General features: G+C 36.9%; 1 long non-coding RNA gene across 1 annotated transcript; it reads right to left on the bottom strand.

The window, feature by feature from the left end:
• Nucleotides 1–1,251: 1,251 nt before the first annotated feature.
• On the bottom strand, nt 1,252–22,752 carry LOC126623474 (uncharacterized). The gene is made up of 2 exons (XR_007623771.1): nt 22,603–22,752; nt 1,252–1,676 (listed from the first exon to the last, which is right to left on the bottom strand). It is a non-coding gene; the product is annotated as an uncharacterized LOC126623474 (long non-coding RNA).
• Between the last annotated feature and the right edge of the window lie 895 nt (nt 22,753–23,647).

Genomic DNA, 23,647 nt, shown 5'->3' on the forward strand with positions numbered 1-23,647 from the left:
CAGATTTTTAGTGGGAATAAGGCCTAAGGTGCGGCTAGGGTTAGGGTCCACAAGGAATTAGGGTTTAGGTCATCTAAAAGCCCAAAACCAAGAATAGAAACTCTCGAAAATGGAAACCTCCAAGAATAGAAACTTCCAACTTTAGAAACTTTGGTTTCCAAATCTGAATTCTTTGTTCTTCACTTTCATTTCTTCATTTCTTAAGCTCATTTGACCTTCAAACTCGTCCATTCCTTGTGCTCCATTAGCATACACTCCATTCTAGCTCAATTTTGCTCTAAAATGCTCCATTTTGCACTTCTTTGCATACTTCGTCTCTAAACCTGAAATTGCACGAAAATGACTTTAAACACTAAAATAACTAAAGAAAAACAACATAAATGCTTAAGAACAAGCCAACTAAGTCGCATAAATATGCTCCTATCAAATTCCCCCACACTTAGCTTTTGCTAGTCCTCGAGCAAAACAAAGAAACCAAACAAAACAAAAACACAATCTAAACCTTCCAACATTTGCCTCAGGGATTTCCAATGCACATGACATGTTAAAAATCATCACTCCCACAGATTTTAGTCATCTTCATACTTAAGCACATACTTAATCATAGTCACCACGTACTAGTTCACATTTAACCAATTAAAACATGATTTTGAATGTAGTAACATGCCTTAGAGAATGTGCTCAATTCCTTACTAGATATGCACTCAATTTTCACTCAGATATTCTGACTACACACCCTATACTAGTTATATGTGAGAAGATTGTTGTAAACATGAAAACAAATGCTCACATATATGTATAACAAAGAAAGCACTTTTCGGAGTTAATAAGCATGTTTAGATATAATCTCATGAATGGAATGCTACTACTTAGATGCGAGAACCAGTGACACCATATGCTCATACCAATTTTAAACTCCACAAATTGAAACACATAACACTCAAGATTAAAGTCAAGGGTTGTAACGGGGCTAGGGGAGTTGGCTAACAACGAAAGGATAGGGCAAACAAACGTTCTTTAAGCAATAGTAAGCAAAACAATGAAATCGTACTCAGAATTCCCATTAGCATGCAGAAATTAACTTTTAAACACAAAAGGGAAGATTCAACAACAATTAGGGCCGAATTCATTGTTTTGGACCCTTCCTTCAACAAACAACACTTAAGAACTCTTTTTCACATCTTTTCAACTCCTTTTCATTCTTTTCACAACTTTTTCTTTCTTTTTTTTTTCTTTTTATTTCCCACTAAATTTTTCTTTTTCTTTTCTTTTTCGTGCCTCATTCAAGACTTTGGCACACCCACAACAAAACTCACTTCCCCCACACTTGTTTTCTGCCAACAATGACCAAAAGGAATTCATTTTGAGTCATTCATTACTATGCTTCAAGAACGAAGGTATGGATGGTCCTAATCTAGGCTAGGTGAGGATAATGTGGGTTAACGAAGAAAACATAGGCTAAACAAGGCTCAACGGGGTTAAAACCTACAAAAACGACTGCATGGAATGAAGGCTTTTTGGCTATGGTGGTAACTACTAACTTCATCTTGAATATGTGTTATGTAATTCAATAACATGTTTTGAATGAAATTGGCATGAGTTCTAGCATTTGGAACTAAATGATGAAACGCCTTCTAAGTAATAACCAAGCAAAGAATAATGAGATCATGCAACGACTTTAGAAAACAACAATGCACAGATTTTAACTCTCCAAATAAACGTTTAGGCTCAAGTCTCACAAGGTTGTAGTGTTTGTTTGAGTTCCTTCCTTCAAGCATGTTACAAAAACTAATTTTATTTTTTCTTTATGATTACATGTGAATTCATAAGTTATAACCACAACCAAGCATAAACCAAAGAGTAAATCAAACTTTTATCCATGTTTATAACTCGCTTTAACAATCATGCAATTACAAACTGAATCCTCATCATTGTGTTGGAAGGTACCCTAAGACACAAACAAACACACAAAAACAACTCTTTTTGGGTTTTTAAAACAATTTTTCAAATTTTTATGGGATTTTCGGATTTTTATATCAAAACACATTAAAACACACCAAAACAGCTTAAAAAGGCTTAAAAACAGCAAGAAACAACATTTGAAATTATGGGTGACAAAACCCTACGAATTTGCATCAAAACACTTTGGTTACCCCCCCACACTTAAATCAAACATTGTCCTCAATGTTTCAAGCATAGATTCACACAAATAACAAACAAACAAACAAAACAACATCTAAACAACCTAACATAGCAGAAACGAAATTAACAACAAAGAGAAGAGTTTAGGAACGCAAATCTGAAATTGGAGTGCTTTCTATGTCCTCCTTTGTTGAATGCATGGGTTGCCTCCCAAGTAGCGCTTGCTTTAACGTCTTCCAGCCGGACGATGCTTCATCGAAGGTTTATGGAACCCCACGGCATTGAGGGTTGTTTCCACAATCTGACCTACGAAATACTTCATCTTTGGGTCCTTGAATGGGATGGGATAATGATCCTTTCTTATTGTCATGTTTTGCTTCTCGAAATCAACACGAACTCTCCCACCACGTTGTCTTCGATTTGGTACCTGCACCATACAAGGTAACAACCTATTAGTTGAAATGGGAATCGAAATTGGAATAGGTGGCTTACCTTTGTACGGCAAAGAAATGGTAGCACTCTGGACAGATGCACAAGGAGTGCACTCGGCCAGATTTGGTGACTTTAGGGGTGGGGCCGTGCTCCCCTTGTTGTTCACTCCAATTCCTTCCTCGATGGTAGTTCGAGGTACTTTCGTCTTGATGAGTGTTGAACATTCCTGCCCTATATTTGCAATTACATTAATGGCACAACAAGAACGAACAACATTAGGAGTCTCAATAAATTCAGAAACTTTAAAACAAATCATGTCACCACCAAATGCCATAGTGACTTCTCCTTTGGCCACGTCAATCTTGGTTTGAGCCGTTTTCATGAAAGGTCGGCCAAGCAACAGTGGTGGTGGTGGAGAGTGGCCTGTATCCTCCATATCGAGCACGTAGAAATCTGCCGGGAAAATCAAGTGGTCTACCTGCACCAAAACATCTTCCAAAACTCCCTTTGGATAGGCATTAGATCGATCGGCCAATTGAATAATCACTCCATCATTTTTCAACTCGCCTAAATTCATAGATGCATAAACTGAATATGGCATGACATTTATAGATGCACCTAAATCTAACATAGCGGAATCAAAGCGAGTGTTACCAAGGACACAAGGAATTGTAAAACTACCCGGATCTTTGCATTTGGGGGGTAGTTTGCGTTGCAACATGGCGGAGACATTCTCACTTACATGTACCACTTCTTTCTCCCGAAAACGTTTCCTTGTTGTACAAAGCTTCTTTAAGAACTTGGCATACTTCGGGATTTGCTTGATTGCATCCAAAAGGGGTATGTTGACTTGAACTTTCCTAAATGTCTCTAGAACATCTTTTGCCTCCTCTTCGTTCTTGGATTGCAAAAATCTGCTAGGGAAGGGTACATCCGGAGGAATAACATTAGAATTAAATGGAATTGGACCTTTCTTACCTGTGTTGGCCGAATTGGAATGCTTGGGTGGTTGCGGCAAGGATTGCTCAATCCTTGCCGTGGCCTTTGCTTGGTCCTCCTCTTCAATTATCAACTTCTCGTCCTCCTTGGGGCCAGATTTGGATGGTTTTGGCTCGATTCCTACTTCTTTCCCACTTCTTAGCGTGATAGCCTTTGCAGATTCGAATCCACCTTTCGGATTGACCACCGTTGAGCTAGGCAACCTTCCTTGCTCACGAAATTGCCCTATGAACTCGGCAATTTGTCCCACTTGCTTCTCCAAGTTGTCCACCCTCTTGTCTTGGATTTGCCTCTCTTTGGCTTGATTTTGGACTTCCTGCGTCAAGGTAGTAAGTAATTGAAAAATCTTATCATTATCACTTGAATTACCTGCATTGCTTTGGGCAGGTTGTGCTTGGGCTTGTGATGGTGCCAACGGCTTTTGATAGAAACCCTGGGGTTGTTGCCTAAATCCGCTTTGTTGTTGGCCTTGTTGGAGGTCTCGCCAGTTGAAATTCGAATGATCACGCCAACCGAGATTGTAAGTATTGGAAAACGGATCAACACGTGATTGGTATTGGTTGCCATATCCCACAGCATTGAGTGTCTCCCACCCTCCATTCTCGATCAATTGTGGGCACTTGTCCGTATTGTGGTTTTGCATGGAGCATACGCCACAAGAAGCTACGGGTTTGATTTTTGGACCTTCCACCACCTGAGAAAGCAACGTAGTAAGGTTAGCCATTTGATTTTGAAGTTCGATTATGGCACTTACCCCATTGACTTGATGTTGCTGTGGCATGCTCCTTTGTCCAACACCTTCGTATTGTTGAGCGTTCAACGCTCGATTAGCAATCAACATTTTTGCAGCCGTAGGGGTCTTGTCCACCAATGCTCCTCCTACTGAGGCATCTAACATTTGCCGTTCGATTGGTAGAAGTCCCTCGTAGAAATATTGTAAAAGAAGCTCCTCCTTCATTTGATGCTGTGGACATGAAGCAACAAGAGATTTAAAACGTTCGTAATACGTAGGAAAAGACTCACCTTCATCTTGTTGAATTCCACTTATCCTTTTTCGTAGGAGGATGACTCGAGAAGTTGGAAAAAACTTCTCCAAGAAGGCCCGTTTCATGCTCTCCCAAGATGTGACAGTTCCGGGAACCAATTCGTACAACCAATCTTTCGCCTTTTCCAAGAGAGAAAAGGGAAAGGCCTTCATCTTCAATATGCTCCCATCCACGTTGATTGGAGTCATGCTTGAACACACCACCTCGAATTCTTTCAAATGCTTGTTAGGATCCTCCATGGACAAACCATGGTACTTCGGAATGTGGTGTAGCAAACTTGACTTCAACTCGAATTCCTCGGTCTTTCCTTGGGCAGCCGCTGGGTATTGAATGCATAGGGGTGCGGCATTGTCCAATCCCGAAGCCGAAAGCTCCTTGATTGTACGATTGTCTTGTGCCATAACTTCCACTTCTTCAAGGGGATGTTCCTCACGCTCAGGTTCAGGAATTTGATCTTGTTGATTCCTATTCCTTCTCAAAGTCCTCTCAAAATCGTCGTCAAAGTCCAAGATGTGTTCACGAATCGGATGAGAACTCCGACTCATAAACTAGTACCTAAAACAAGAAACAAAACAAACTCAGAATCTGGAACGAATTAAAACAAACTAAAATAAACAATCCAAGGGATTAGCAATGTTGCTAATCCCCGGCAACGGCGCCAAAATTTGATATGATATTAACTAGCACTCAAATTAACCCTCTTTTTATCAATTGTAGTATGTAAGTAGGGATCGTTCTAGACCGGGGATTAGGAGGGATTGCTAAATCACTTGAAAACTGACTCAAAAACGTAAAAACAAAGTTTAAAACACTAAACTAGACTCAAAGAATGTAAAACTATAACTTAAAACACCAAAACAAACCAAAAGACTCAAAATAACACAAAAACACTCAAAACTGCCTTAAAACCACTTTCTGGGCAGTTTTGAACTCTAAACAAGATTTTGACGAAAATAGGTTTTAACTTGACTCAAAACACTTAAAAACACAAACTAACACACTCTCTAACTAATTTGACACTTGAAAACAAAGGGGGATTTGGTTTTTACGAAATTGAAAACAAAACATAAACTTGTAAATCAAAACAGATTTTAAAACGAATTTGATTGAATTGAATGGATAGAAAGCTAGCTAAGGGGTTCATCTCCACACATGTTATACTTGTATTCAAAACGATTTCCAATTGCTTTTCAATAACCCATGAATTCTCAATGCCCCAAGTTAATTAGGTCCGCTTAAATTAACCTTCAGATTTTTCCTAACGTTATTGAATTGGATGATTGCATACGACAACCCAAAGCATTCCCCACAAGTCCCCTACATGATTGCATAATAGAGATACAAGCAAGAATCATTAAGTTCTATGAAAACCATAAGCATTGACGAAGCACTTGTTACTATGATTGCATGAAACTTATGCCAAGAATTTACTTAACGCGATTGAGATCATCAACCTTTACTACTTATGAATATAAGTCCATAACGATTAGGTGAAATTTCCTTATATCCTAGCATCAAATTCATGCATGCAAATTAAGTGTCGACCCTCAACCAACATACACAAATCAGTTTTAATTCTTGTAGATAAGTAAATTGAATTCCCAACTTATGAAACGCAATTAGAAGTAATCAAATCATATAGCAAGCATAAACATGGTTTCGAATCCCCCCTAGCCAAGGGGGGGTTTAGTTCCTCATACTCGCAAAGCCAAGATACATAAATTTAGAAATTAAAATCCAAAGAAAGAAAACACCTAGAACGCTCCAACTTGGCAGCAAGCGCATCCAACGAATTCTCCTTCCTCCTTGCTGCGGCAGAGACTTTAGAACAGGTTTTTGGGGTTATTTGTGGTGTAGAATGGATGGGGAATGGTATGGAAAGGTTTAGGGTTGATGGGGGTACGGCTAGGGATGATTTTGGGCAGAATTTTGGGACTTTGGTGATGGAAAGGTGCGGCAGAAATCAAGGTTTAATTTCTGGCGTGAATGGTTATGTATGAGAGGTGATGATCTGATCTAGGGGTTATAATGAGTATATATAGGCATCCAAAACCCTAGGGTAATCAGATTAGGGTTTCTAGAAGCCCAAATCCACCAGAAATTAGGTTAAAACAATCAGATTTTTAGTGGGAATAAGGCCTAAGGTGCGGCTAGGGTTAGGGTCCACAAGGAATTAGGGTTTAGGTCATCTAAAAGCCCAAAACCAAGAATAGAAACTCTCGAAAATGGAAACCTCCAAGAATAGAAACTTCCAACTTTAGAAACTTTGGTTTCCAAATCTGAATTCTTTGTTCTTCACTTTCATTTCTTCATTTCTTAAGCTCATTTGACCTTCAAACTCGTCCATTCCTTGTGCTCCATTAGCATACACTCCATTCTAGCTCAATTTTGCTCTAAAATGCTCCATTTTGCACTTCTTTGCATACTTCGTCTCTAAACCTGAAATTGCACGAAAATGACTTTAAACACTAAAATAACTAAAGAAAAACAACATAAATGCTTAAGAACAAGCCAACTAAGTCGCATAAATATGCTCCTATCATAGTATTTTAAGCTATTTTCGTGCAATTTCAGGTTTTAAGGACAAAGTATGCAAACTGATGTGAAAATTACTTGGCACACAAATTAAACCCTATTGATGACAATTGTAGCAAAGATGTAAGTAGGGATCGTTCTAAACCGGGGATTAACTAGGGCTGCTAATCTACTCAAATTAAACTCTAAAACACTAAACTAGACTTAAAAACACAAGAATAGACTCTAAACTGACCTAAGACACTCAAATCTGCAAAACTAAGTGAAATTGACTCAATTCTAAACCTAACAAGTGATTTGGACGAAATTAAAACTTACTTTGACTCAAAAGATTAAAAGAAAACAGATTGTAACTTAACTAACTCAGAAAACACTTAAAAGACACAAAACAGCACAATACTAACAATTATACTCAAAACAGATTCTAGAGATGAAATTGGATGAATTTAAGACTAAACTAAGACCCAAACAATGTTTATGGACTAATCCTAACCTATATTGACTCAAAACACTCTAAAGAACCTAATTAGGACAGATTCTGATCTAATAACATAAAACAGAAAAGGGGGTTTGATTTCTGACGAAATTGAATTAAAACTAAACAAATTGCAAGTCAAAGTAAACTAAAACGAAATTAAGATGAATTCAAGGGTGAAAAGCTAGTTAGAGGATCCTTCTCCACACATGAACATATGCAACATAAATCGATTTCCAGTATTGTTTCTTTAAACCATGAACGACAATGCCCCAAATTAATCGTGAATACACAAATTAACTCTCAGATTTCCCTAAATTCATTGGATTGGATGAATGCATGCAACAACCCAAATTATTCTTCTCAACTTCCCTATATGAACAGCATGATAGAGATACGTTCAAAGATCATTAAATTCCATGGAAATCATAAGTATTGACAAGGCAATTATAACTATGAACTGCATGATACTTTTGCCAAGAATCTACTTAACACGATTGTGACTAACAATCTCCACTACTTATAATTATAAGTTTCTAACGATTAGGTGAAAGTCCCTTATAATTTAGCATCAGATTCAAGCATGCAACTAAGTAGGCCTCCTTAATCAACACACAAGAATAAGTTATCAATCAAATAGATAAGTAAATCGCATTCATGTTTTACGAAACAATAACTGAAAGGAATCAATTCATATTAACATATGTCTATGGCTTCAAATTCACCACTAACTAATAAGAGTTTAGTTCCACATGTTCATAGCAATTGAAAAGCAAATTAAAATAAACATCGAAACTGAAACGAGGGAAGAAAGAACTCTTAAGACTCCCAAGGATGCAGATGGCATGCGGACAAGGCCCTCCTTCATCAATGGAATGCACGACAAGGCTCTCCTTCTTCTCCAAAAGGTGCGGCAGAGATGTATATGGATGTAGGATGGTGTTTTATGATGTAGAACGGTGATTAGGGTTGCGGCAAGGTGTTTTTGAATGGTGTGAAGGGTGGTGACGAATTTATGGCTGAAAACTTGTATTTATAGGCTAGGGTTTTCACAAAATCTGATGGGAAAGGGTTAGGGTTTTGGAGATAAAAGGCTTGGCCCATCCAAAGGAGAAAATAACTAGGGTTTTATGCAGATTTTTAGGCTTCTAGAACATTAGGTGCGGCACAAACCCTAGGGGAGATAAATTAGGGTTTAACTTAGCAGAAATAAAAGGCTTAAGCCCTAGGGTTTGCGGCAAAAGGGTTTAATCCACCAAGGAAAGGGTTTTGGCCCACTTTGTTTATGAAAAGGATTTGTATAACCCAAATCCACAAGGAATAAGGCTAGCCAAATCAGAATCCACATGTAATTGGCTTAGGAAAGGCACGGCTTGGGCTTAGAACATAGGTGAGAGAGGATTAGGAAACTTCCAATCCAAGAATAGAAACTTTCAAGAATGGAAACCTCCAAGAATAGCAACTTCCAACTTTAGAAACTTTGGTTTCCAATTCTGAACTCTTTGTTCTTCATTTTCTTTCTTCATTCATTATTCATTCCTAGCCTCCTTTGATCTTCAATTTCGTCCATTTCTTTTGTTCCAAACATGCGCCATTCAATCCAAGCTTCATTTTGCTCCAAAAAGCTCCAAAATGCATCTTTTTGTGTAATATGCCCTTAAAACCTGAAAACACATGAAACTAGCTTAAAAGACTACTTTAACTTAGAAAACATAGTAAAAATGCATAAGAACTAGCTAACTAAGGCGCATAAATATGCTCCTATCACAAACATGTGCATTTTGGAGCCTTTTGGAGCAGTTTGGGCATGGAATGGATAACTTATGCTTGGAGCAAGGTGGATGGACGAAATTGAAGATCAAAGGAGGCTATGAATGAATAATGAGATGAAAGAAATGAAGAAATGAAAATGAAGAACAAAGAGTTCATAATTGGAAGCCAAAGTGCCTAAAGTTGGAAGTTTCTATTCTTGGAGGTTTCCATTCTTGAAAGTTTCTATTCTTGGCTTGGAAGTTTCCTAATCCTTCCTCACCTATGTTCCAGCCACAAAAGGATTCCAACAATATGTTAGGACATTTAATTACATATTCTAGAAGCCCTAAACCTTCCCTAAAGTCCATGCCCCACCAAATCTGCAAGGATCCTTCCTTGCCGCAATTCCCTTTCCCTTTCTCTTCTAAAATCTGCCACATATCCTCTTTCCCTTTCTCCCTTGCTTTGCCGCACCCCACATTCCTTTTCCCCTCTTGATTTCTGATTTTCCTTAGCCTTTTTCTTATGGATTTGGGCTGAAATTATGTTTCCTTAAATTAATTAGGGTTAGGACTTTCCCATCCCTATAAATAAACCCCTTTATGCCGCAACTCTCTTCTCTTCTTATCAGCCATTCCACACTCCACCCTTCACCATAACCAACCTATATCCATCCACCACCACAAATCACCACAAAAACCTTCAACCATCCCTTGTGCCGCAACAAAGAAGAAGGAAGGAGACCCTTGGACGTGCTTGCCATTCAAGACGTTGGATTGTTGGAGCGTTTCTAGGTGTTTTCATTCTTTGTTTTCAATGTCTAAATTTATGTATCTTTGTTTTGCGTTTATGAGGAACTAAGCCCTTCTTGGCTAGGGGGCTATTCAAAACCATGATTATATTTGCATTATGAATTGATTACCTTCAGTTGTTATTTCATAAGTTGTGAATTCAATTTGCTTAACCGTTTGATTGATAACTTATTCTTGTATGTTTATTAAGAGTGCACACTTAGTTTTCATACAAGGATTTGAAGCTAAAATATAAGGGAGTTTCACCTAATAGTTACAAACTTATATTTGCAAGTAGTGGAGGTCGCTTATAAACGATCGTGTTAAGTGAATTCTTGGCAAAAGTTTCATGCTTTTCATAGTTACAATTGCCTCATCAATGCTTATAGTTTTCATGAAACTTAATGATCTTTGATTGTACCTTTATTGTTGATGTGAAAATTAACTTGACACACAAATTAAACCCTATGGATGACAATTGTAGTATATGAGCAAATAGGGATCGTTCTAAACCGGGGATTAACTAGGGATGCTAATCAATGTGAAACTGACTCAAGAACATAAAAACATAATGTAGAACACTAAACTAGACTCAATTAATGCAAAACTAGAGTTTAAAACACCTAAACTAACCAAAAACTCAAAACAGCAACTAAAAGACTCAAAACTGCCTCAAAACCACTTTCTGGGCAGTTTTGAGTACCTACACTAATTTGGACGAAATTGGACTAAAACTTGACTTAAGACACTTAAAAACACAAACTAAATTGATTTCTAACTAATCTAACACTTTAAAATAAATAGGGGATTGATTTTGACGAAATTAAAACTTTAAAACTTAACTTTGAAAACAAATGTAAAGCAAAACAGATTGTGATGAAATAGAATGATGAGAAACTAGTTAGAGGGTTCCTTATCCACACATGAACATATGCATACAACTCAATCTCCAATTACTCTTTCAACAAACCATGAATGACAATGCCCCAAATTAACTAGATTGCACCAATTAATTCTCAGATTTCCCTAGATTCATTGAATTGAATGGAATACGCATTACAACCAAATTATTCTTATCAAGGACCCTAACTATGGAATACGCATGATAGAGACACATATCAAAGATCATTAAATTCAATGGAAATCATAAGCATTGACGAGGCATTCATAACTATGGGATACGCATGTTACTCTTGCCTAGGATTTACTTAACACAATCGTGACTAGCGACTTTCACTACTTATGAATATAAGTTAATAACGATTAGGTGAAATTCCCTTATACCCTAGCATCAAGTTTAAGCATGCAAATTAAGTGTCGACCCTCAACCCACATACATAAACAAGTTATCAATCAAATAGATAAGTAAATCACATTCACAATTTCTGAAATCATAATTGGAAGAAATCAAATCATATAAAACATATGTCCATGGCTTCAAATTCACCTCTAACTAAAAAGAAATTAGTTCCACATGTCTAACATAATTGAACAACAATTTAAATTAAACATGAAAACAGAAACAAAGAAAGAAAGAAGGGTTACAAGGACTAGGGAGGCACGGCAAGGACTTAGAACTAGGGAGAGTGGGATTGGTGGTTGCGGCAAGGGTTTAGAATGATTTTCTGGAGTGAATGGATGATATGGGAGGTGGTGGTTCGGCCAAAAGGTTTAACAAGTATATATAGGCACCCAAAAACCCTAGTAAATCAGGTTAGGGTTTTTAGGAGCCCAAATCCATCCTAAATTAGGTTAAACAATCAGATTTTTAATGGGAATGAGGCCTAGGGTGCGGCTGGCTTGCTAGGGTTTAATATGAGCCTTCTAGAATGCCTTGCAAGGCAAGGCAATCAAAGATTCTAGCACCCTAGGTGCGGCAAAGGCTTAGAAGTCAGAAATATGCAATGGGCTAGGGTTTAGGTGCGGCATTAAGTGAGGATCCAAGATGAATTGGGCTAGGAAGGTGCGGCCTTGTCCAAGAGGTAAGGATGGGTCATCTAGAAGCCCAAAGCCAAGAATAGAAACTCTCACAAATGGAAACCTCCGAGAATAGAAACTTCCAACTTTAGAAACTTTGGTTTCTAATTCTGAATTCTTTGTTCTTCACTTTCATTTCTTCATTTCTTAAGCTCCCTTGACCTTCAAACTCGTCCATTCCTTGTGCTCCAAGCATGTACTTTTCAATCCAAGCTCACTTTTGCTCTAAAATGCTCCATTTTGCCATCTTTTATGTATTATGCCCCTTTGAACCTGAAAACACATGAAAGTAGCTCAAAAGACTACTTTAACGAAGAAAACATAATGAAAATGCATAAGAACTAGCTAACTAAGGCGCATAAATATGCTCCTATCAATTGTGCTTTTCACGTAGGGGACTTGATGCATAAATTAACTAAACACACAAATTAAACCCTCTTGTTGACAATTGTAGTATGGATAAGTAGGGATCGTTCTGGACCGGGGATTAGGAGGGATTGCTAATCTACTCTAAACTGACTTAGAAAGACAATAATAAACTTAAAAACACTTAACAAGACTCACAAGACTCAAAACAAACTTAAAAGACTCAAAACTGCCTAAAAACAACACTAAGGCAGTTTCTGCTACTAACACAAGTTTTGGACGAAAATTGATTATATCTTGACTCAAAACACTTAAAAACACAATAAAAAACAAGTTCTAACTAATATGACTCAATAAAGTAAAGGGGGTTTGGTTTTGGACGAAAATAAGTAAATTAAAACAAGAACAATTTAAACAGATTCTTAAGCAAATTTAGGTGAATTGATGAGATATGGGGTAACTAGAGGGTTCTTCTCCACACATGACACACTTGCATTCAAATTGATTTCCAATTGCTTCTCTCAATAAGTCATGAAACTCAATACTCCAGGTTAACTGTGACAGCACTTTTTTAACCTTCAAGTTCTCTTAAGTTAATGAATTGGATGGGAAAGCACATACAACAATTCAAAGCATTCTCTAAAAGTCCCCTACGTGAAAAGCACAATAAAGGTACAATCAAAGATCATTAAGTTTCATGAAAACTATAATCATTGACAAGGCAATTGTAACTATGAAAAGCATGAAACTTTTGCCAAGAATTCACTTAGCAAGATCGTTTATAAGCGACCTCCACTACTTGCAAATATAAGTTTGTAACTATTAGGTGAAACTCCCTTATATTTTAGCTTCAAATCCTTGCATGAAAACTAAGTGTGCACTCTTAATAAACATACAAGAATAAGTTATCAATCAAACGGTTAAGCAAATTGAATTCACAACTTATGAAATACAACTGAAGGTAATCAATTCATAATGCAAGTATAATCATGGTATTGAATAGCCCCTAGCCAAGAAGGGCTTAGTTCCTCATAAACGCAAAACAAAGATACATAAATTTAGACATTAAAAACAAAGAATGAAAACACCTAGAAATGCTCCAACAATCCAACGTCTTGAATGGCAAGCACGTCCAAGGGTCTCCTTCCTTCTTCTTTGTTGCGGCAGAAGGGTGGTTGAAGGTTTTTGTGGTGGTGGATGGATATAGGTTGGTTATGGTGAAGGGTGGAATCTGGAATGGCTGATTAGAAGAGTAGAGAAAAGAGTTGCGGCATAAAGGGGTTTATTTATAGGGATGGGAAAGTCCTAACCCTAATTAATTTAAGGAAACATAATTTCAGCCCAAATCCATAAGAAAAAGGCTAAGGAAAATTAGAAATCAAGAGGGGAAAAGGAATGTGGGGTGTGGCAAAGCAAGGGAGAAAGGGAAAGAGAATATGTGGCAGATTTTGGAAGAGAAAGGGAAAGGGAATTGCGGCAAGGAAGGATCCTTGCAGATTTGATGTGGCATGGACTTTAGGGAAGGTTTAGGGCTTCTAGAAGCATTTATTTAGTGTCCTAAAATATTTAGGAAGCCTCCTTGCAGCTGGAACATAGGTGAATTAGGATTAGGAAAGTTTAGAGCCAAAGATGGAAACCTTCACAAATGGAAACCTCCAAGAATAGAAACTTTGGCTTCCAATTCTGAACTCTTTGTTCTTCAATTCATTATTCATTCCTAGCCTCCTTTGATCTTCAATTTCGTCCATCCACCTTGCTCCAAGCATAAGCTATCCATTCCATGCTCAAAATTGCTCCAAAAGGCTCCAAAATGCACATGTTTGCATACTTTGTCCTTAAAGCCTGAAATTGCACGAAAATAGCTTAAAATCCTAAAATTACTAAGTACTAGCAACGTAAATGCAAGGAAACAAGCTAATTAAGTCGCATAAATATGCTCCTATCAAATTCCCCCACACTTAGCTTTTGCTAGTCCTCGAGCAAAACAAACAAAACAAAACAAAACACAACCTAGACCTTCCAACAATTGTCTTAGGGATTTCCAATGCACATGACATGCTAAAAATCATTACTTACACAGATTTTAGTCATCCTTACCCTCGAGCATATACTTAATCATAGTCACCACTTACTAGTGCACAATTAACCAATTAAAACGATGTTTTGAATGTAGTAACATGCCTTAGAGAATTCGCTCAATTCCTTACAGGGTATGCACTCAATTTTCACTCAGATTTTCTAACTACACACCCTATACTAGTTATATGTGAGAAGATTGATGTAGACATGAAAACGAACACTCACATATATGTATCACAAAGAACGCAATTTTTAGAGTTAATACGCATGTTTAGATATGATCTCATGAATGGAATGCTACTACTTAGATGCGAGAACCAGTGACACCATATGCGCATACCAAATTCAAACTCCACAAATTGAAACACATAACACTCAAGATCGAAGTCAAGGGTTGTAATGGGGCTTGGGGTATTGATAGGAGCATATTTATGCGCCTTAGTTTAGCTTGTTCTTGTGCTTTTATAGTGTTTTTCCTTAGTAAAGTAGTCTTTTAAGCTAGTTTTATGTGTTTTCAAGTTCTAAGGGCAAAGTATGCAAAAGGATGCATTTTGGAGCCTTTTGGAGCAATTTAGAGCTTGGAATGGACAACATATGCTTGGAGCCAAGAGGATGGATGAAATTGAAGATTTGAAGATGATGTTTCCTACTTGAAAAAGGTTTCCTAGTCGAAGTAGGAAAGCGCCTAATTAAAAGATGAAATCCTAATCAACAAAGGATTCCTAATTGAAGAAGGATTCCTAATCCACAAGGGATTCCTAGAAGAATGAAGATTCCTACTCAAACAACGTTTCCTACTCGAAGTAGGAAAGTTAAATCCAAATGGCATCAAGTTGCAGCTACAAAGAAGATTTCCAAGTCCAAGAAGGAAAGGTTTCCAAGATGAAGTAGGAGAAGAATTCCAAGTCAAGAGAGGATTGAGACATGTTTTCCTAATGCTAGAAGGACTCCTAAGTGTTGTAGGACACAAATGAGAAGTTTCTAGAAAGTTTCCATCCTTGCCGTGGGTTTCATGCAATTCCTATCAGTTTTGGGGATTTCTAGAAGCCCTATCCTTAATCCCTACATTGGTGCCGCACCCTAGCTTCTAGATACCCTAATTCCTTGCCTTGCAAGGCATTCTAGAAACCTTATCACCTTATCCCATTGCTGCCGCACCCTTATCCCTTTTCCTTTGCAAAATCTGATTGTTTAGACCTATTTCCTTGTGGATTTGGGTTATCCAAGTCCATATCTGATTACCCTAGGGTTTTAAGTGCCTATATATACTCATATTAACCCCTAAATCAGATCACCACTCACCAAAATTCACAATTCACTCCAGAAATTCGCCCAAACTCTCTCCACACCTTTGCCGCACCATCCCCACCCCCTAAACACTACTACATCCATCCATAACCATGCATCCATACACCTAAGATCCTAAACCTGTCCCTAGACCCTTTGCCGCACCAAGGAGGAGGAGAAGGAAGCTCGGAAGTTCATGCAATTCAAGTTCACGCTGCTGGAATTTCTAGGTGTTTCTTTTCCTTTGATTTCAATGTTTAAATTCAATTCTCTTTGTTTTGAGCGTATGAGGAACTAAACCCCCCCTTGGCTAGGGGGGGATTCGAAATACATGTTTATGCTTGCCTTATGATTTGATTACTTCTAATTGCGTTTCATAAGTTGTGAATTCAAATTACTTATCTATGTGAATTACATTGATTTGTGTGTGTTGGTTGAGAGTGCACGCTTAATTATCATGCATAAATTGAATGCTAGGATATAAGGAAATTTCACCTAATCGTTATGGAATTATATTCACAAGTAGTAAAGGTTGATGATCTCAATCGCGTTAAGTAAATTCTTGGCATAAGTTTCATGCAATCATAGTAACAAGTGCTTCGTCAATGCTTATGGTTTTCATAGAACTTAATGATTCTTGCTTGTATCTCTATTATGCAATCATGTAGGGGACTTGTGGGGAATGTTTGGGTTGTCGTATGCAATCATCCAATTCAATAACGTTAGGAAAATCTGAAGGTTAATTTAAGCGGACCTAATTAACTTGGGGCATTGAGAATTCATGGTTTATTGAAAAGCAATTGGAAATCGTTTTGTATGCAAGTATAACATGTGTGAAGATGAACCCCTTAGCTCGCCTTCCTTTCACCCATTTAACCCAAATTCGTTTTTACAATCTGTTCTAATTTACAAAGTTTGTTTTGTTTTTAAATTCGTCCAAAATCAATCCCCCTTTGTTTTAAAGTGTCAAATTAGTTAGTAAGTGTTATAGTTTGTGTTTTTAAGTGTCTTAGGTCAAGTTAAAACCAATTTTCGTCCAATTTTGTGTCTAGTGTTCAAAACTGCCCAGATTGTGTTTTTAAGGCAGTTTTGAGTGTTTTGGGGCTGTTTTGAGTCTTTTGGTTTGTTTTCGTGTTTTAGAGTTTAGTTTTGCATTCTTTGAGTCTAGTTTAGTATTTTAAACTTGTTTTTACGTATTTGAGTCAATTCCAAGTGATTTTGCAATCCCTCCTAATCCCCGGTCTAGAACGATCCCTACTTACATACATTGCTACAATTGATAAAAAGAGGGTTTAATTTGAATGCTAGTTAATTTTCACATCACGTATTGGCTAACAAATGAAGGATAGGGATAACAAACGTTCTTAAAGCAATAGCAAGCAGAGTAATAAAATTGAAACTTAGAACTCACTTAGATTGCAGAAATCAACTTTTAAACACGAAGGGGAAGATTTAAACAACTCTTAGGGCCGAATTCAAAGTTTTGGACCTTTTCTTCAACAAACAACACTTTAGAATTCTTTTTCACATCTTTTCAACTCTTTTTTTTTTTCTTTTCACGAATATTTTTTTTTTCTTTTTTCTCTTTATACCTGTGCCTATGGCACACTAACTCACACTTCCCCCACACTTTTTTTCTGCCATACATTAATCAAAAGGAATTCAATTTGAATCATGCTTTACTATGCTTCGAGAACAAGGGTATGGATGGTCCTAATCTAGGCTAGGTGAGGATAGTGTGGGTTAACAAAGAATGTAGGCTAACAAGGCTCAATGGGGTTAACTTAAACATAAAAATGAGGTAGGGCACACGGCAGTTTGGCTTTGGTGGTGGTAACTACACAACTTCATCTTGAATATGTGTTATGCAAATCAATAACATGCTTTGAATGAAATGGGCATGAGTTCTAGCATTTGGAACTAAACGATGAAACGCCTTCTAAGTAGTAACCAAGCAAAGAATAATGAGATCATGCAACGACTTTAGAAAACAATAATGCACAGATTTTAACTCTCCAAATAAACGTTTAAGCTCAAGTCTCACAAGGTTGTAGCGTTTGTTTGAGTTCCTTCCTTCAAGCATGTTACCAAAACTAATTTTTTCTTTATGATTGCATGTGAATTCAAAAGCTATAACCACAACCAAGCATAAGCAAAGAGTCAATCAAACTTTCATCCATGTTTATAACTCTTTTTAACAGTTATGCAATTACAAACCGAATCCTCATCATTGTGTTGGAAGGTACCCTAGGACACAAACACACAAAAACGACTCAAAACACTCTTTTTAGGCTTTTCAAAACACTTGTTTTTAAATTTTTATGTGATTTTCGGAGTTATATGTCAAAAAAACACACTAAAACACACCAAAACTGCTTAAAAACACTTAAAAACAGCAAGGAAGAAGTCTATAAGTAATGGGTGATAAAATCCCACGAATTTGCATAAAAAACACTTAGTTACCCCCCCACACTTAAATCAAACATTGTCCTCAATGTTTCAAGCATAAAATTACACAAAACACAAAGAAACCAACAACCAGCAACTTAAATAACTAAACAGGGCAGATTAGAAAACAGCAACAAAGAGAAGGGTTTGAGGAACGCAAATCTGGAATTGGAGTGATTCCTAGGGCTTCCTTTGTTGAATGCATGGGTTGCCTCCCAAGAAGCGCTTCCTTTAACGTCTTGCAGCCGGACGATACTTCTCTTTAAGCTCCCTTAGGTCCCATAGCATGGAATTGATCCTTGAATGGAAGGTGATACTTGGAGTGATCCGGCACTGGTTTAAATTCGAGAGTGGGTGCCTGAATCATTAACAACATGTAAGTATAAAACGTAATGGAAATTGGAGAAGGTAACTTACTTGCTTTGTCCGACAAGAACTCAATGACAAACACCACTTCTTTGAAAGTTTCAGGGACTTTGAATTTGGCCAGATTTACTACGATGGTTGTGATTTGTCCTGTGTCATCAAACTCAACTTCTATGGACTTTGTTGTTTCAACTACGTCCTCTTTGATGAATTCTTGATATTCTCCAGCCACTACTTTCTCTTGAATCATTCTTCTTGGCGAACAAGGTTATTTGAATACCTCAACACAATCTGGAACTTGATTTGGTGTGCCAAGTATTGGGATATCAATTTGCACCTTCGTTGATTAGGAATCATTTTGATAGGAGCATATTTATGCGCCTTAGTTAGCTAGTTCTTATGCATTTATGTTGTGTTTTCTTAGTTAAAGTAGTCTTTTAAGCTATTTTCATGTGTTTTCAGGTTTTAGAGACAAAGTGAGCAAAAGGATGCAATTTGGAGCATTTTGGAGCAAAATTGGGCTAGAATGGAGTTCATGCACATGAAGCACAAGGGATGGACGAATTTGAAGGATTGATGAAGCTAGGAATGTGTTTTGAAGTTGAAGAATTGAAGATACAAAGATTCCTAATTGAAGTGGGAAAGTGCTTAATTGAAGATGAAATCCTAGTTGAAGATGGATTCCTAGTTGAAGTTGGATTCCTAGAAGATTGAAGTTTCCTACTCAAACAAGGTTTCCTACTTGAAGAAGGGAAGTTGAAGCCAAAGAATCAGCTCAAGTGAAGAAACCTTATCCAAAACATTATCCAAACCCTATCCTATCCAATCCTATCTTATCTTATCCTATCCTAATCCTATCCTAATTTAATTCCAGCTGCATGGGGGATTTATTTTCAGATTAGGACACATTAAAATTGGTTTCTAGAAGCCCTTATCCACTCCTACAAAGGTGCCACACCTTATCCCTTGTTTTTTCTAGAAATCAGCCACAAAACAACCTTTCTAGAAGGCCTTATCCCTTGTCCTACAAAAGTGACGCCCCAAACCTTTCTAGAACTTCTAGAAACCTGATTATTCCTTTCCCCCTTGGTTTCTAAAAGCCTTAGCCTTTTCCTTCAAGGATTGTGTGTTATTATCCTATACAAATTAGGCTTTTAAATCCTTTTCCTTTGCTACATAGTGGCTGTGAATTTCAGCCTATAAATACCATCCTCTACCATATTTTCACTACAGCATTCACCCAAACATACCTTGTGTGCCGTGAGTTTGCAAGGAGAAGAAGGAAGACAACTTGGAGCCGTGCATGCCATTCAAGGAGCTTGGATTATGGAGCGTTTCTAGGTGTTTTCTATCTTTGTTTTAATGTTTAAATTTATTTATCTTTGTTTATTTGCGAGTATGAGGAACTAAACCCCCCTTGGCTAGGGGGGGATTCGAAACCATGATTATGCTTGCTATATGATTTGATTACTTCTAATTGCGTTTCATAAGTTGTGATTTCAATTTGCTTATCTATGTGAATTAAAACTTATTCTTGTATGTTGATTGAGGGTCGACACTTAGTTTGCATGCATGAATTTGATGCTAGGATATAAGGGAGTTTCACCTAATCGTTATGAACTTATATTCACAAGTAGTAAAGGTTGATGATCTCAATCGCGTTAAGTAAATTCTTGGCATAAGTTTCATGCAATCATAGTTACAAGTGCTTCGTCAATGCTTATGGTTTTCGTAGAACTTAATGATTCTTGCTTGTATCTCTATTATGCAATCATGTAGGGGACTTGTGGGGAATGCTATGGGTTGTCGTATGCAATCATCCAATTCAATAACATTAGGAAAATCTGAAGGTTAATTTAAGCGGACCTAATTAACTTGGGGCGTTGGGAATTCATGGTTTATTGAAAAGCAATTAGAGATTGTTTTATATGCAAGTGTGACATGTGTGGAGATGAACCCCTTAGCTAGCCTTCCATCCATCCATTTAAACCAAATTCGTTTTAGAGTCTTTTCAATTTACAAAGTTTTGTTTTGTTTTCAAAATTCGTCCAAAATCAATCCCCCTTTAGTTTTAAGTGTCATATTAGTTAGAAACCCATTTAGTTTGTGTTTTTAAGTGTCTTGAGTCAAGTTTAAACCAATTTTCGTCCAAATTCTTCCCTAGTGTCCAAAACTGCCCAGAAAGTGGTTTTAAGGCAGTTTTGAGTGTTTATTTGCTGTTTTGAGTCTTTTGGTTTGTTTTAGTGTTTTAAAGTTTAGTTTTACATTCTTTGAGTCTAGTTAGTGTTTTAAACTTGTTTTTACGTTTTTGAGTCAAGTCCAAGTGATTTTGCAATCCCTCCTAATCCCCGGCCTAGAACGATCCCTACTTACATACTTGCTACAATTGATAAAAAGAGGGTTAATTTGAGTGTCAACATAAGTGTCACATCACATTTCTTCTTCAAATCTTCAATTTCGTTCATTCCTTTTGCTCCAAGCATGTGATAACCATTCCAAGCCCAATTTCGCTCCAAAAAGCTCCAAAATGCATCTTCTTGCATACTTTGTCCTTAGAATCTGAAAACACACAAAAGTGACTTTAAACACTAAAATAACTAAGGAAACACAACGTAAATGCACGAGAACAAGCCAATTAAGTCGCATAAATATGCTCCTATCAAATTCCCCCACACTTAGCTTTTGCTAGTCCTCGAGCAAAACAAACAAACTAAAGAAAACAAAACAAACAAAACACAACCTAAACCTTCAAACGTTTGCCTCAGGGATTTCCAATGCACATGACATGTTAAAAATCATCATTCCCACAGATTTGAGTCATCATCACACTTGAGCACATACTTAATCATAGTCACCACTTACTAGTTCACATCTAATCAATTAAAACAATGTTTTAAATGTAGTAACATGCCCTAGAGAATTTGCTCAATTCCTTACAAGATATGCACTCAATTTTCACTCAGATTTTCTAACTACACACCCTATACTAGTTATATGTGAGAAGGTTGATGTAGACATGAAAACAAATGCTCACATATATGTATAACAAAGAATGCAATTTCTGGAGTTAATAAGCATGTTTAGATATGATCTCATTAATGGAATGCTACTACTTAGATGCGAGAACCAGTGACACCACATGCTCATACCAAATTCAAACTCCACAAATTGAAACACATAACACTCAAGATTGAAGTCAAAGGTTGTAACGGGGCTTGGGGTATTGGCTAACAAAGAAAGGTAAGGGAAAACAAACGTTCTTAAAGCCATAGTAAGCAAAGTAATGAAATCTAGACTTAGAATTCACTTTAGAATGCAGAAATCATTTTTAGACATAAAGGGAAGATTTAAACAACTCTTAGGGTCAAATTCAACTTTTTGGACCCTTCCTTCAACAAACAATACTTTAGAACTCTTTTTCATATCTTTTCAACTCTTTTTTTTCATACATTTCACATTTTATTTTTTTTTCTTTCTTTTCACGAATTTTTCTTTTCTTTTCTTTCTACCCGTGCCTATGGCACACTAACTCACATGACAAACACTTCCCCCACACTTGTTTTCTGCCATACATTAATCAAAAGGAATTCAATTTGAATCATGCTTTACTATGCTTCAGGAACAAGGGTATGGATGGTCCTAATCTAGGCTAGGTGAGGATAACGTGGGTTAACAAAGAATGTAGGCTAACAAGGCTCAATGGGGTTAACTTAAACATATAATGAAGTAGGATACACGGCAATTTGGCTTTGGTGGTGGTCACTACACAATTTCATCCTGAATATGTGTTATGCAAATCAATAACATGCTTTGAATGAAATGGGCATGAGTTCTAGCATTTGGAACTAAATGATGAAACGCCATCTAAGTAGTAACCAAGCAAAGAATAATGAGATCATGCAACGACTTTCGAAAACAATAATGCACAGATTATCAACTCTCCAAATAAACGTTTAGGCTCAAGTCTCACAAGGTTGTAGCGTTAATTTGAGTTCCTTCCTTCAAGCATGTTACAAAAACTGATTTTTTTCCTTTATGATTGCATGTGAATTCATAAGTTATAACCACAACCAAGCATAAACCAAAGAGTAATTCAAACATTCATCCATGTTTATCACTCTCTTTAACAACCATGTAATTACAAACCAAATCCTCATCATTGTGTTGGTGATGTGAAAATTATGTTGACACTCAAATTAAACCCTCTTTTTATCAATTGTAGCAATATATGTAAGTAGGGATCGTTCTAGACCGGGGATTAGGAGGGATTGCAAAATCACTTGGAATTGACTCAACTACGTAAAAACAAGTTTAAAATACTAAACTAGACTCAAAGAATGCAAAACTAAATTCTAAAACACCAAAACAAACCAAAAAGACTCAAAACAGCCCCAAAACACTCAAAACTGCCTTAAAAACACAATCTGGCAGTTTTGAACACTAGACACAAAATTGGACCAAAATTGGTATTAACTTGACCTAAGACACTTAAAAACACAAACTAAACACTTACTAACTAATTTTGACACTTTAAAACAAAGGGGGATTGGTTTTGGACGAATTTAAAAACAAAACAAACTTTGTAAATTAAAACAGTTTTGAAAACGAATTTGATTTAAATGAATGGATGGAAGGCTAGCTAAGGGGTTCATCTCCACACATGTTATACTTGCATTCCAAACGATTTCCAATTGCTTTTCAATAAACCATGAATTCTCAACGCCCCAAGTTAATTAGATCCGCTTAAATTAACCTTCAGATTTTCCTAACGTTATTGAATTGGATGATTGCATACGACAACCCAAAGCATTCCCCACAAGTCCCCTACATGATTGCATAATAGAGATACAAGCAAGAATCATTAAGTTCTATGAAAACCATAAGCATTGACGAAGCACTTGTTACTATGATTGCATGAAACTTATGCCAATAATTTACTTAACGCGATTGAG

Source organism: Malus sylvestris, chromosome 5 (assembly GCF_916048215.2).
Source record: "Malus sylvestris chromosome 5, drMalSylv7.2, whole genome shotgun sequence".
NCBI classification, from domain to species: Eukaryota; Viridiplantae; Streptophyta; class Magnoliopsida; order Rosales; family Rosaceae; genus Malus; species Malus sylvestris.